Source organism: Manis javanica, chromosome 1, assembly GCF_040802235.1.
Source record: "Manis javanica isolate MJ-LG chromosome 1, MJ_LKY, whole genome shotgun sequence".
NCBI lineage: Eukaryota > Metazoa > Chordata > Mammalia > Pholidota > Manidae > Manis > Manis javanica.
Window position 1 is genome coordinate 218,079,713 of NC_133156.1, and position 13,903 is coordinate 218,093,615.

The following is a 13,903-nucleotide window of genomic DNA, read 5'->3' on the forward strand; positions in this document are numbered from 1 at the left end:
AGCAGAGTCAAGCATAAACTCTTACCTATGGGTGGCCATGTGATGAACTAAGAGATGTGAAGTGTGACTCACGACTGGGTCAGTGCACAGAGTCTGGCCTTTGCCTCACCTGAGGAAATCTATGCCTGCGAAACTGCTAGCTGATCATCAGCACATCCTGAGTGCCTACTCTGTGCAGGGCAGCGTAAAGAGCTCTGTGGGTATATAGCAAGATAGCCTAGAAGAGATTTGTGTCCCACATTCTCCTTCTAGGGAACTTGAGGCCTGTGAGCAGGACTGACTTGCCCAGGGCCACAAAGCTGTTGTGGAGGGTGGGGGCTGAGATCGCACACTCCTGTTCTAGGTCCTTGTCTCAAGGATCCTACAGGAGGGTGCATGGGAGGAGTGTTAGCCTGGATGTTAGGGGAGCTTGGTTCTAGACTTGAGTTACTACCAATGATGTGACCTTGGGCAAGTCAGTTTACTTCCTCTAAGCCTTGGTTTCCTCATGGGAAGCAGGGGATGGAAGTCAATAGCCTCTGAGGTCTCAGTTAGGATGAGCTCAGTTTGGCTTTGATTATAAACAACATCCAAATCTCAGAGACTTAAGCAGCAGACTTAATTTCCTACTCACACTGCACGAACATAGCAGGTCTGCAGGGACTCAGGCTGATGGAGACTCCACCTTGATACATTTCATGGGGAAGAAAATGTGGCAAAGGATACAGTAGCTTTTAAAGCTTCTGCCCAAAAATGACACATGTCATTCTCACTTTTATTTTATTGGCCAAAGCAAGTCACAAGGTATCTACCCCATGCCCAGAAGGAGAGGAGACTGAAAGTATCTGACAGCAGCCCTACCAGCCGTGCAGGGCTTACTTTGTGCAAAACAGCTGTGTGGGGCAGTGGGCGTGGGAGAACTTGCTCTGAGTGGACTTGGTGGGAAGACTTCATGGAAGAGGCAGAGGTTAGGGACCATTGGCCTAGAAGGGGTGGCAGGAGCCGGCACAGGGCTTTGGCAATGCACAAAGAATGCTGACTTAATGGGGGACTGCCCAGGTAGGTTGAAGCATACGTACATGAGGGGAGGAATAGTAAGGGAGAAATCTGAGGCTGGATCATGTAGGGCTTTGAGTGCCAGGAGAAGGGGCGTGTGCCTTATTTGCTAGGCCCTGTAGTGTCCGAGCAGGTTTGTGAACTTACGAAGCAGTGTGCGTGGACAGCAGCTCTAGAGAAGGGGCGGTAAGAACAGAATGGGGGAGACTAGGTAGGAGGCCACAGCTATCCTGGGGGCTGCAGGTAGGTGATAAGCCTGGAGACCCCAAGGCTTTATTCTGGGATGGGAGCTGCAGGGGAAGTAGAACAAAGGCAAGGGAGACTACCTGTGACAGAACCCGGCCCAGTCTTTGTGCCCTAGACAAATAGCTTCCGGTTGGTGACTGTCGCTGGTGTACAGTAGGAAGAGAGAGGAATGAAGATAAGCAGGAAGCTTTGAGTTTGGATGACTGGAAAAAAGGGATGGCATCTATGGAAAGAAGGAAGTCAGGATGGGGCCCTGGTCTGGAGTGAGGAGGTGGGGAGATACCCTCATTTCTAGAGATAAACAGGGGAGTTTCTGTTCCCTCCTCCAGGTGAGGGAGCCCATGCAGAGCCAAGAACAGTTGTGGAGTTTGCAGCTGGGCACAGGCCATCCTCCTGGGGGTGAAATTCCAGGCCAGTGTCCCTGGGACCTCCAGGACAGGCCCTTGAGCTGGACAGCCTGTGCGCTCTGAGCATGTGCAGATGCCCCAGAGAGGCAGGGTGATTTGTTTGGAAGCTGCCTGGAGCTGCCTCAAGAGGTTCATGCTTCTTGGGCACCTGGGGCCTTCTCAGGAGGGACAAGAGGAACAGGCATGGGTGAAGTCTGGTGCCAAACAGAAGGGGGATCCCCTGTGTCAGCTGTTTTCTTACACTCCCGACTGGTCATTTTGTGTATTTTGCCCAAATCTCCACTTGCCGTTTCTAAAGCTGTTGCAATTGTCCTGAGTTAATCTAGAAAAGATGTTAACACCCCCTCTCAGCCCCTGCTGCTTACTATCATCTAAGGCTCTGAATATGATTATTTAAAGTAATAATGAAAAGCAAAACAGGAAATTCTTATCCATGTAGGCAGGAAATTCTTCAGCTGCATGGAAGGTGCTGCCCTGGGGGTTTGTGCCCTCCAGGAACTGGTGGAAGTGATTTATGGTCCAAGATGGCGCCAGTCCTTCCTCAACCCACCTCGTGGAAGAGGGAGGGATAAGCTGGATCCTGGGAAGCAGGACCTGCATTATCTTGGAATGTGCATTTCTGTTGATAACATATTCATTGTCTCCACTCCTAAGTTATGCTTCTGTTTTCATCTTGCTCTGGAATGGGAAGTACCAAATTCAGGCAAAGGAAGGTGTTCCATTTCAAGTTGGATAAGTTTAATTCTTCGGGGTGTATTATTTTATGTAGAATCCTAGGTCATAGAGCTTAGGGGACAAGGTTCACATTCATTCAGGACACATGAGTTCCACATGTTATGAGAGACCCTTTATCTTCTCTAATTATGGGTAGATATTTTCTCCATCTCACAAATGTGAAAGCTGAGGCTTGCCAAGGTCAGACAACCTGGTCCAAGTCACATGAGTGCCAATGCTGGGGACCAGACTAAAGAACGTTTTTAATGTTCTCCAAGCCTCCTGAGGGCCCATGCCAAGTCAGCTTTGCTTGCCTCTGTGTCCCCAGATCCTGGCAGAATGCCCCAAATATAGCAGGTTTAATTTTAAAAAAAGAGAGTTATTTAATGAAAGCATTAAGGTACAGAGGAGGCTGATTATCTGAGGTTTGATGCAATGGCCTATGACTAGGATCCCTTGTTCTGTTTCCACAAGGTCTTTGATTATATCTAGTATTCACAGTGCCAAAGAGGCCACATGTTATTAAAATGTAGAAGGATGGTTGATTTATATCAAGAGCTAGTATTTCCAGCTGAAACTGTCCTGCCCCCCCTCAAATACCCATGTTGAAGTCCCAGCCCCCAGTATCTTCAAACGTGAATATATTTGGAGATATGGTTTTAAGAAGGTGATTAAGGTTAAATGAGATCATCAGGGTGGGCAATAATTCAGTATGACTGGTGTCCTTATAAAAGGCCATCAGGACACAGGCATGCCCAGAGGAAAGGCCATGTGAAGACACATGGACAATTCAAGCCACAGAGAAAGGCCTCAGAAGAAACTAACCCTGCTGAGTGTTTGATGTTAGACTTCTAGCCTCCAGGATTGTGAGGAAATCCATTTCTGTGGTACTTTATTATGGCAGCCCTAGCAAATTAATACAGCTAGTCTCTCTGGACAAATGAATGAATGAGTGGGTGAATGTGGGGTTGTTTCAGTCAGACTGTGGAGAACCTAGAACCAGGACCTGTTGGGCACGGTCCTCCTGTTGGCTGCTTGCACTTTCCTTCCTGCACTCTCTTGGACTCTGCAGCAGGGCTAGGCCAGTGCTGAACGTGGCCTGCAGCTCACCTCCAGCTGAGGATCATGAGCACAGCTGTGTTTGAACCTGTCTCCTCCACAGACCCTCATGCCACCCCTCAAAATCAGCTTGCCCATGTGTTGCTTGCAGTCAGAAAAGTTGGACGCCAGCAACAGGGCTGTCATAAACTGGCAGTCCCTTCCCCTCTCTGGTTTCTTCGTCTGTATTTGTTTGGCTGGCAAAACTTTTGTTTTTTACTGAGTTTTAAATGCCTCCATTCTAATGGACATGTGTTCTGCAGCTCAGCATAGTCAACATGCCTATTGGCTTCCACCTGTCCGCTTTTCTCCTTCACATTTATGTTTGAATCTCTTCTGGCCCCCACAGCCTCCATATCTGTGATCCTAGGAGAGGTTAGCGTGCAGTTTACCTGAGCTCGGCAGCCTGTTTAGGGGGACTCTCACGACAAGGGCAGTTCCCTCACTGTGAGGCCTCCTCTCTGGCTGGTGCGTCACACCTGGTGTCCAGCCAGCTGGTCTGTCTTCACCCTCTTTGACCTTGGGACTGCTCACCCTTGTTTTTATTCCTAGGTTATCAGTGACTCCTGATTGTTTTAGGTTCTCCACAGGCCTGACTGACCTTAGCAAACCCATATTCACCCATTCATTCATTCATTCATTCATTCATTCATTCATTCATTCATTCATCCAATAAACATTTATTGCTGGCTTTCCAGTATGTCTTTTTAACTCATTGTTAACTCTAGTGCTGCTAGCTTCTTAATAGTGTGTCTAAGAGTTAACAGTTTTTGTTTATCCCTTATAATTTAATTAGGCAGACCCCAGGAGGTGGACGTTATACACCCATTTTGCAGATGAGGAGATGGAGGCTTAGCAGCTTCAATTACTTGCCCAGAGTCACATGGCTGATAGCCCCAGAGTCAGCAGCCATTTCCTGATCTGTTCCATCTTTACAAGACACCTTGTTTGCTTCTAACCCCTGAGAGACATAAAAGGGAGAGGTTTGTCAGCTTTGGAGAATTTCCTAAACTCCAGGAAAGGATGCCCTGAAAAGGATTTGTGTGCCTAAACCTGCTCCTGTGACTCCATTGTTGAAAGAAGGAAACCCAGGATGGGGAGGTGGGTGAGATCTAGTGTCAAAGAGGGATCTGAGGATGTGGCCCAGCAAGAATGTGGCCAGACAGGAGCAGGAGAGGGTTGGGGGACATTCTAGTAAGGATACGCCTGTTGCAGGCCTGAGCACCTCCTCCCCATGTTGCATGGGGAGGATGTTCTGATCCAGGGCAGAGGCCCGGCCTGGGGCCTGAGCTCTAAAGAATTTTATTTGCCAGAGGCTGAGGACTAACGGAGTGAAAGCATGACCTTGAGTTAGAGGGCAGAGGGCTAGGGCCGTGGCCAGAAGGCTCTAGACAGCTGGAGCGAGCTCACCAAGAGCATAAAATGAGGAGCAGCAGGAGAGACCAAGACTTCCGCCCTGTGCCAGGCTAACTGGGCAGCTGAGCGTGTGTCCATAATTCATAAACCCAAATGTTCTTTGTGCATCAAGATGCTTCTCAGTGGAATAAAAATTGTTGTATAGAAACCATTCATCCTCCTCCTCCAAGTTAGCCTTTCTACCTCTTCCAGGAGCTCCGTCCTCACACTGTCTCCTTTGCAAATGTAGGATGACAAACTTGTTCCAGTTTGCTTAGGACTTTACCAGTTTTAACTGAAAATTCCACATCCCAGAGAACTACTCAGTTATGGGCAGACCAGCTCACCCTGATGATCTCTCCCTCCTCTGGCTCCTTCCTGACCTGCCAATATGACTCCTCTTTGTCAAACACCCTGCTTCCCCTTGAGTTCCTAGTCCATCCTTTTTCGTCTGTGGGTCGCTGAATTTCTACCAGATGCCGTCCATCATCTCACTATATCCCCTCTCCTTCCAGATGACTCCTGAACCCTTCCCTGTCCGACTTCTCCAGGCCTCCTTCCTGATCACTGGGTTCTGGGATCACATTTTCTCCTTCTGGCTCTGAAGCTGCTGCTTCCCAGTCTCAGGGCTGGGGAGTGGCTGCCCCCTCTGCTGTCTCTGCCTGTTTGGGGCACCTCCCAAGGCTCAGGTTGTGGTCCTGTGCTCTCACTGATCTGCACTTACGCCTCCAGAGTCCAGCAGGCAATGCAATCCATGGGGCAGAATGAGTAAGGACAGGGAGAACCAGAGAGCATGTGCTCCATCCAGAGAGGATTTCAGGAGTCGGCATCCTTGGTTTGAGTACACAGCTTTTGAAGCTCAGCTGTTATACGAAGTAAGGAGAAGGAGCTTGTGATCCAACCTGGGAGTAGAATATTTCCACCCAAAAGCATAAGGGTAAATCTGCATCTACCTTAGGCAAGGAGTCGATTCTCAAAGTGTTTTTGGAAATATCCCATCTTTGACTTGAGAAAAGAGGGTTTTTTTTCCAATTAAAAAAATTTTTAATTGAATTTTTTATTGAGGCACATACAATAAAATTTACAAATCTTAGTGTATAGCTCAGTGTATTTTGACATGTATAAACACTCATGTAACCATTACCCAGATTAAGATATCAAAGATTCTCGCTAATTTTGTGGGGAGAGAAGGCCTTTTGTTCTTGCATTGAACATTCACCTGACTTTGTACCCTGTCACCTTCCAAGTGGTAAACAAGTTCCTAATCACAAGGTTCTCACAGTATAGTTGGGACCTTGATGGGACAGGTGAGAACCAGTTAGTCCAGTCCTGGGAGCATTGTTCTCATGGAAAGCAATCCTCCTAGTTTATACAAGGCTTCACTCATTGCAGGCTTATTCCTCTTTCCACTGAAATTAAGGGACAGAGTGTGGCGATATACTGGATGCATGATGGCCAGCAGATAGTGACCAGATAGGTCACAAGAAACTTCAGTCATGAACAAGGTCAGTAGCTTAAATATTTAAGCATTTTTAGCATCCAGTGTCACAAGTCTAGAAAGGACTTTGAAGAATAATTTGTCTGTTCTTCTGGTCTCCAGTGGAGCTGAATGTAAATAATTTCAGATTTTCTATATGCTAGTTCTTATTTCCCTGAAGAATTTGTACCCTTTGCTCTTTTTCTTTAAAAAATCCTTCATTCTTTTATTAAGCATTTTTTGATGTTTTTAAAGGCTATATAGTTGGATAGAAAACAAGTAGAAGATACATCTATATCCTTGAAAAATCCTCTGTTAGAGATAAGACAAGGTACAGGTAAGAGCAGCAGCCCCCCAAAGGGCTTCCCATTGCTGATCCCAGCACTGCAGCTCAGTGGATGTTGCCTCGGGCAAGGGACTTAAGCCCCATCTAAGTCTTACTTTTTTTTCTTTTCTGCCAAATAGGGGCCATAATAATAGTGTTTACCTTACAAGGTTGTTCTGAGATCCAAGTGAAGTGTGTGTGAGCAGCCTAGCCCTGTTTATAGTAAGCCTCCAGTAAGTACTCAGCGGATGTTAGCACTCATGAACGACTTGAATTCTTACAAAGTTCTGGTGTAGAAGCATCAGTACCTTTATTTTACAGGTGAAGAACACCACTCTTCAGTCACCCAGGGCTAATCCATGGTAGATCTGGCCTTCCAGCTTAGGCCTGCTGACTCTCTAGAGTAAGCACGAGCGTCTGGGTGACTCTGCCTCCCCTGCACAGGGAACTGTTGTCCCAGTAATCCAGGAGCTTCTGGAAAGCAAAGTAGAACGCTTCTGTGCTCAGGGAGGGAATTTCACCACTGGTCTGAAAGTAAGCAATGCTTGTAGAAGTTGCGGTTATGTGAGGTCCGTGGGTGTCTGGTGGACGCAGGGGAGCCTCCAATGGGGAAAAGAGGTTGAAGATGAACGGTTGACAGAAGAAGAAGACACAGGCTTGCCTTCCAAGCTTTGGCCTTGTCACCATCTGCCTGTCTCATTTCAGAGGACAGAAGAGGCATAAGCACTGTGCATGGGAGGGCCAGAGGGCTGCTCTAATGCCAGGCTGATCCTCAGGTTCCCTGGTGCTGGTGTGACCCGTATGGCCATGCGAGGCTGGAGGCGTCTCTGACTCCAGCCACCCAGGACTCCATGCACTGCGTTTGTGTCAGTTTGTCCAGCACTGAAACCCAGCAGGGCCCCTGGTTAGTCTAGGCAGTTTGGGAGGAAACAACAGGGAGAGGCAGCTCAAGCCTGCCCTCAGGTAGCTTCCATTCTGATGGACAGACAAAATAAAGACCCTTGAGACCCTTAGTGAGCAGCTCAGTGTCCTGTGCTGGATTTGTGGGGCTCTCAGGTTCAGGGAAGGGAGAGGTCACTGTGCATTTGTGACCAGGGCTGAAAAGAGGAGAAAGCAGGGACACCCAGAGCAGGCTCCTTCCCTCACTGCCTCTGTGAGAGCATGTTGACAGCACCACCAGGAGGAGAGGGCGCAGAGCCATGACTTTGCCTGAGCTCTGCAAAGGGGGGAGGAAGAGGAGCCATTGTACTAGCAGCTCCCCATGCTAAGCCTATCACACACATTGTCTTGCTTTATTCCCATGAAAACCCTGTGACAGTGGGCCTCATTATCTGTATTTTACAGATGAGGTTTAAAGAACGGTTCGGTTACCTGCCTGGATGTACTGCCGAGGCTCTGGTAATGGGCTTTGTGGCAGGGTAGGAAGGTTCCAGTAAACAGGGTAGGAAGGTGTTTCACACAGCTGTTCTCAGCTACCCTCCAAAGCTGTTGTACCACTAGAGAAACAGGACAAGGTTATCAGCACAGACACACACACACACACACACACACACACACACACACACACACACACACGGATGCTAAAGCCCTGGAGACCCTGCAGTGCTCCCATTACAGACTTGGGCAAAAAATGTTGGATCAGGGTCAGCTGGCTCTGCAGCCTTCAGGCAGTGGGAAGAACGAGGAATGACATTGGAAGGATTATCTTACTTTTCCTGTGCGTTTAATTAATGCTCACAGAGAAAGGGAGTGGTCTGAAATTCATTGCCACACCCACCACGGTCCCAAATCTGCCTTTTTTGTTTAAAAAAAGAAGTGACCAAGTGACCGTGGTTTGAGACACATGAATGATACATTTAGTTTTTCAAGGGAAGTTTTATTTTTGAATATTATATAGTTGACTTTTTTTTATACTTATCTGGAGAGTTGCATTTCCTGAGTTGCAAAAAAAAAAAGAAAAATTCTTTCCTTTCTCATGACTTATCTCCTTTTCTTTCAATAAGAAGTCATCTTGGGACATTTTTTTTCCATGCCTGGATCAAATGAGACCAATGACAAAGGGAAATGATGGGACAAGATGATCTCAAAGCTTGGCCGTGGTGGGAGGCAGGCCTTCAATAAAAGAGCTGAAATGGGTGCTAAGAAGGGGCTACAGGGACAAGGGAAACCAGGTGCCCCCAGGTAAGTGGCAGTTGTCAAGATAAAGACAGTGCAGATAATTAATTAAATGATCATCTATTTAAATATTTCTTTATTCTAAACCCAAATTCCCCAAACTGGAAACTCAAACAACCCCTCACAATACTTGGCAGCCAATGATTTAATTTTGTTTGAGTGAGGTAGGGAATATGGAGCCAGAGGGCCCCCCACCTCCCACACTCACCCCAGAGCTCATGCAGGACAGTATTTCCTTCTCCTCTGCATGGATATGAGCTGCCAGGCACAGCAGCTGTAGTTTGCTCCTTCCTCCTTCCCTTCTGCCCTTCTCTCCTCTCTTCTCTTCTCCTCTTCTCTGCTTTGTGCTGCTCCCTCCCTTCCTCCCTTCCTTCCTCCCTTCCTCCCTTCCTTCCTTCCTTCCTTCCTTCCTTCCTTCCTTCCTTCCTTCCTTCCTTCCTTCCTTTCTTCCTTCCTTCCTTCCATCCATTCAACATCATTCATTCTGATCTTCTTTCATATCCTACAAGTCTGCACTTAGAAAAAAAAAAAACCCATCCTTATCACCAGAACTTACATATGAGTTGTAGAAAAGTCTCGGTCTCTGTATGCAGTCATTCTGGGCTGCTGCCTAAGGCTGCACCTTCATCAGTTGCGTTCTAAGGAAGTGTCCCTCCTTCTGATGCTTGAAAAGCCCTGGCTGGAGCTGCAACCCAGGAAAGGATGCTTTCTTCCTCACCTGCTGCTCTCTGTCTCTCTCTGAGCTATGGCGTGTTCCAGAATGGGAGGGATTTGCTTTTGGTGAGAATATTACAGATTGAGAATGATTTGGAAAATGGTCTCATTCTTCACAGAATAAGAGTTCTGTGGTCCTTCTTTTCATTCACTAATAAATAACTCTGGCTGGAGCTGCCTGGGGTACAACTCAAGAACCATGTTTGGCTTTTCCTACATGTTTCATGACTCCAGCTTCTCCCAGTATTTCAAAGTGGCCTGCTAGGTAGGGTCTGGTGCCACATGGCACTTATTTTCTGGCAAGGCCCCTCCACCTATTTGCATGGTCAACTAACTGGTCCCCACGAGGCTACCCTCTGATTAGATTCATCACCAAGCAATTGGCTGTTCAGTTATGCCACCCAGTATTTATCAAGCAGCTCCGATTTGCAAAACCCTCTATTGCAGGTTGGGTCCCCTGGGAAGCAGACTCTGAGATGGAGTTCAGCACGCAGGAAGTTTATGAAAGAGTGCTCTTGGGTGTAACACTTGGAAGGGGAGGGGCAGGAAACAGGTTAGGCAGAGGAAGCAGTGGGCTGCTGTGCAGTCACGAGGGCTCAGGCTGACTCTGCAGAGAGTTCTAAAGCTGGGGTGGCCCCTCAGAACTGTTCCAGGCTGGGGAAGTGGGCCAGGCCTTCTGGTCCCTCACTGACTACTCACTGGATACAGCTGCCCCCTTGGAAGAGGGTGTGGCATTGAGGGAGGCAGACCTCCGTAGCTGAGGACTATATCTGAAGTCGAGGGCAGGCTGCTGTCAGTACTCGCTGCAGCTGGGGAAATAAGCACCCCAAGACAATTAAGGCAGTCTGGCAAGGATTCCTGGGCTGTGCTAAGCACACTCTATGCCCTTAAGTTGCTGATTATCTGGATGGTGGAATGGAATAAGAATGCAAATGACAGTGCTAAAAGGTGGAAGCAGGCAGGTGGAGACCCCAAAACCTAGGGGTTTGCAGTTGGGAGGGGATGGTGATAGAAGTTGAGAAATCAAATTTGTTCAGGGAGATTATTTGAATGGGGTCTTGGAAAATTGGCTTGCAGACTTTTGCCATTATCGTAGCCTCATTGAAATCCTCGGTATGCAAAATGGGGCTTTTCTTACACAGCCCACTAGACCCAGAGTCCAAACTAGACATTAAGTCAGTCCCTGGGGTCTGAGAAGTGACATCTGGCCAAGAGCTGCTGCTCAGAGTCAGTTTGCTTATTTTCTCTGCATCTCAAAAAGTTCCAGGAAATGTTGCTGAAGAGTTCAGGGCTGCCGTTATCTCAGGCCTCACGTCCTGTGGCCGCGGGACACACCAGGGTATCAAGAGGACAAGCTGCATCTGCCTGGGAGCCTGGACAGTTGACTTCCCTGCAGTGAGAGATACATTTTCATTCCATGGCATGTTCCTGAGGAGTAAGATTTTCTGGAATGAGGGGAATTACCTTGTACTGCCAAGAAAGCTGTGGTGGCATTTAGGAAGCAGATAGGATCCAGAGGGAAAGCCTGTATAAGAGCAGGTGCCTGTGAGGAAGCGTGTGCCAGTGCCTGCCTGATCCGGAATTTCTTGTCTTCTCTGCCAGGAACCTTTCCCACTTGGCTCCTACCAGATGCCTACCCATGACTAGAGTCATGGCCATGACATTGAACCCACAGACACACATGCAGACTCTTGGTTTCTCAGATCAGCACAGCAAGATCCAGCTTCAGGGGATGGAGCAGACATGGATGATGAGACGGCATATGTGTGGGGGAGTGGGGGGTGGGGGGTGCACACATTGCTGGCCCAGAGAGGACAGATGCCCGGTCAGAGGTCAGGTGATCCTCTGGCATCCTGGGATAGGGGCAGGAAGGAGAGCAGGAGAAAGAGGGATGGGAGGGGAAGTGGCCTGTAAAAAAGGCCACCTGGACCAAAGTCAGATTTCATCAGTGTCACCATTATGCTGGTGAGTTTGAGATTCTCTCAGAAGGTGAACCAAAACCCACTGCCACCCCAAGATGGGATTGGGAGGTGATGGAATCACCTCTTCTCTACACTGATCTGACCTTGCTAATTCCTTAGCCTCTTGTTTTACACACAGATTAAGAAATGTGATGAAAAGATACTGGCTGGCAGAAAAACAGACTTCACCTTACACAATAGTATGGTCTGAAACTTTGTGAATGAAGATAATGCTTGCTATACAGGTTGTGCATTCAATATACTGGAGGATCTGCTATTACCTATGAATTTCTTAGGTGGTCTGCCTTGGAGCCAGGCTGTGGTGTCACCACTGTGCTCCCCCTCCAACCCCAGCTCACCCCAGTGAGTCCATTGCCCCCCATCAGCACCAGATCATGGTGGCTGAGAGGCCAGGCAGGACTCAGGGCTGTGCATTTACCTGAACGGCAGTGGACCAGGGCCTGCAGGTACCACAGATAGTCCCTGGCCCCCAGGCCCCTCTCAAGTATTCAGACATGGTAAGCATTGCTCTTTCCTCCCTTGGCCATTCTCTTCTCTTTCTGTGCCTTTACAGGCTTGGTTGCTGTCCTTCCTTCCTGCTGATGGGATTTTCTCCTCTTCTGAACGATGCCTCTTCCAGCATATGCCAGTAGACTCACATGTGCACTGCATGTATGATCTTGGTGAAATTTCCCATCTCTTGTCTCTTTGTATCCTCACAATATCTCCAAAAGATTGAAATGATCCCCACTTAAGGGAAAAATAAATGGAGATAGAGAGGCTACACGGCTTGTCCTGATGCTGGAATCCAGGCAGCTAATACCTCTGTCCATGCACTTCCCCTGCTCTTCTCTGTGTGATGGTGTGTAGGATACTGTTCCACCCGGGCCCAACCTCGGGCCTGGTTGCAACCATCATGCTTCAGTGTCATTCTCAGAGAAGGGGGGAGGAACTGCCCCTCACGACATCCAGAAGGAGATAGAATTCTATTTTTAACATTTCCTTATTTTATAGTCTTAGGTTCTAAGTGCACACATTCATACCCTCTGTGTTTTGGAAAAGGATTATTACTTTGAAAATTCCATAGCCATTATTCTTCTGGAAAGCCCTTCCACACCCACTCCTCCTCACTTATCCAGCAAGAAACCACTTCAACATATGCTCCCAATGCACACACACACAAACGCATACACACACTCATGCACATGCCCCCCAGGAAGCCTCCCCTGCTTCAACCCTATTTCCCTCTGCACATCTCAGTAGTGTGTGGGCACCATGGATATGTAGGCAAGCTCCAGATGGCATATGGCTATTTATAATGCTGTTTACTACCTCATCTGGTCTCACAAACAAGACCTCCAGCTTTCTGAGCATAGAAAGCAAGCTGTAAAACTAGTATTAGCTGCTAGGTCTGCTTTTGGCATGATCTGCATCAGCGAACTCTCCTTAGAGTTTATGTGGTTGGCAGGACCTAAACCTGAACCTGGCTGCAAGGGAGTCTGGGAATTATAGTTTTTCTCTTACAACTTATCAATTGTAGTGTTTTCTAAACACGTTCTGTTTAGCTGTAGGGAGACAAATGCCCAGTGTCTATATTATTGCAGAAAGCAGATAAGTCTGACCCCAGTGTTGGACTCCATTAGTACACAGTTCTCCAGTTTAAAGAGTAAAGTTGAAGGCTGAGGATCTGGGTCATTGCAGGCTTTGGCTCAGACACTAAAGGTGTTTGGGAAAATCACCCATTTCAGAGTGACCCAGGGACCCACTTGCTCCCACATACATTCCTGGCGAGTCAGGAAAAGCAGAATGTGGCCAACTGAACACATGTTTCTGCAGAGAAGTGACATGTTGCTTACACTCGTAATTCACCAGCCAAAGCAAGTCACGCAGCTCACCTAGCATCACGGGGGGCAGAAAGCTCAGTCCTCCCCTGTGCCCGAAGGACTGGAGAATCGCAGTGTGGTGAGGGGCACCAATCACCTCCAGTGGGTGAGTGAGGGGATAGCCATGCTCTCAAGCCAAGCCTCACTCTCACCTTTCCCTCATCTCTCCAGCTGGGATAAGTTACAGTCCTCTATTACCATTTTTCTTTTTCTCCAGGCACTGAAAATTTCAACTTTAAAGATACTGATAAAATTTTTGCTGGAAAATGGCTTGTGAAAAGCCAGCACAGTCCCCAGAGGCAAAATTCTCATCATGCTTTTCCTCAAATACATCTGTGGCTCTCAGTCTGTCCTACTTTTGTGGGCTGGGAATGCTGTGTGTTTACTTTTGTATAAAAACACTGTCTGCCTTCCTTGGATTAGAGGGAGGTGATGAAGAGCACAAAAGGCAGACCCAGGGTCAGCTCCAGGGT

General features: G+C 47.9%; 1 long non-coding RNA gene across 3 annotated transcripts in view; it reads left to right on the plus strand.

Annotated features, from left to right (window-relative positions):
• Positions 1-13,903, plus strand: part of LOC108404081 (uncharacterized) — a 38,441-nt gene that overhangs the window by 12,675 nt on the left and 11,863 nt on the right. The window contains exon 1 of one of the 3 annotated variants that reach the window (XR_001854858.3): positions 6,051-6,400. The exons of the other annotated variants lie outside the window; for them this stretch is intronic. This is a non-coding gene — a long non-coding RNA (uncharacterized lncRNA). Of the gene's footprint in view, positions 1-6,050; positions 6,401-13,903 lie in introns of those variants that run through there. 3 annotated transcript variants of the gene reach the window in all.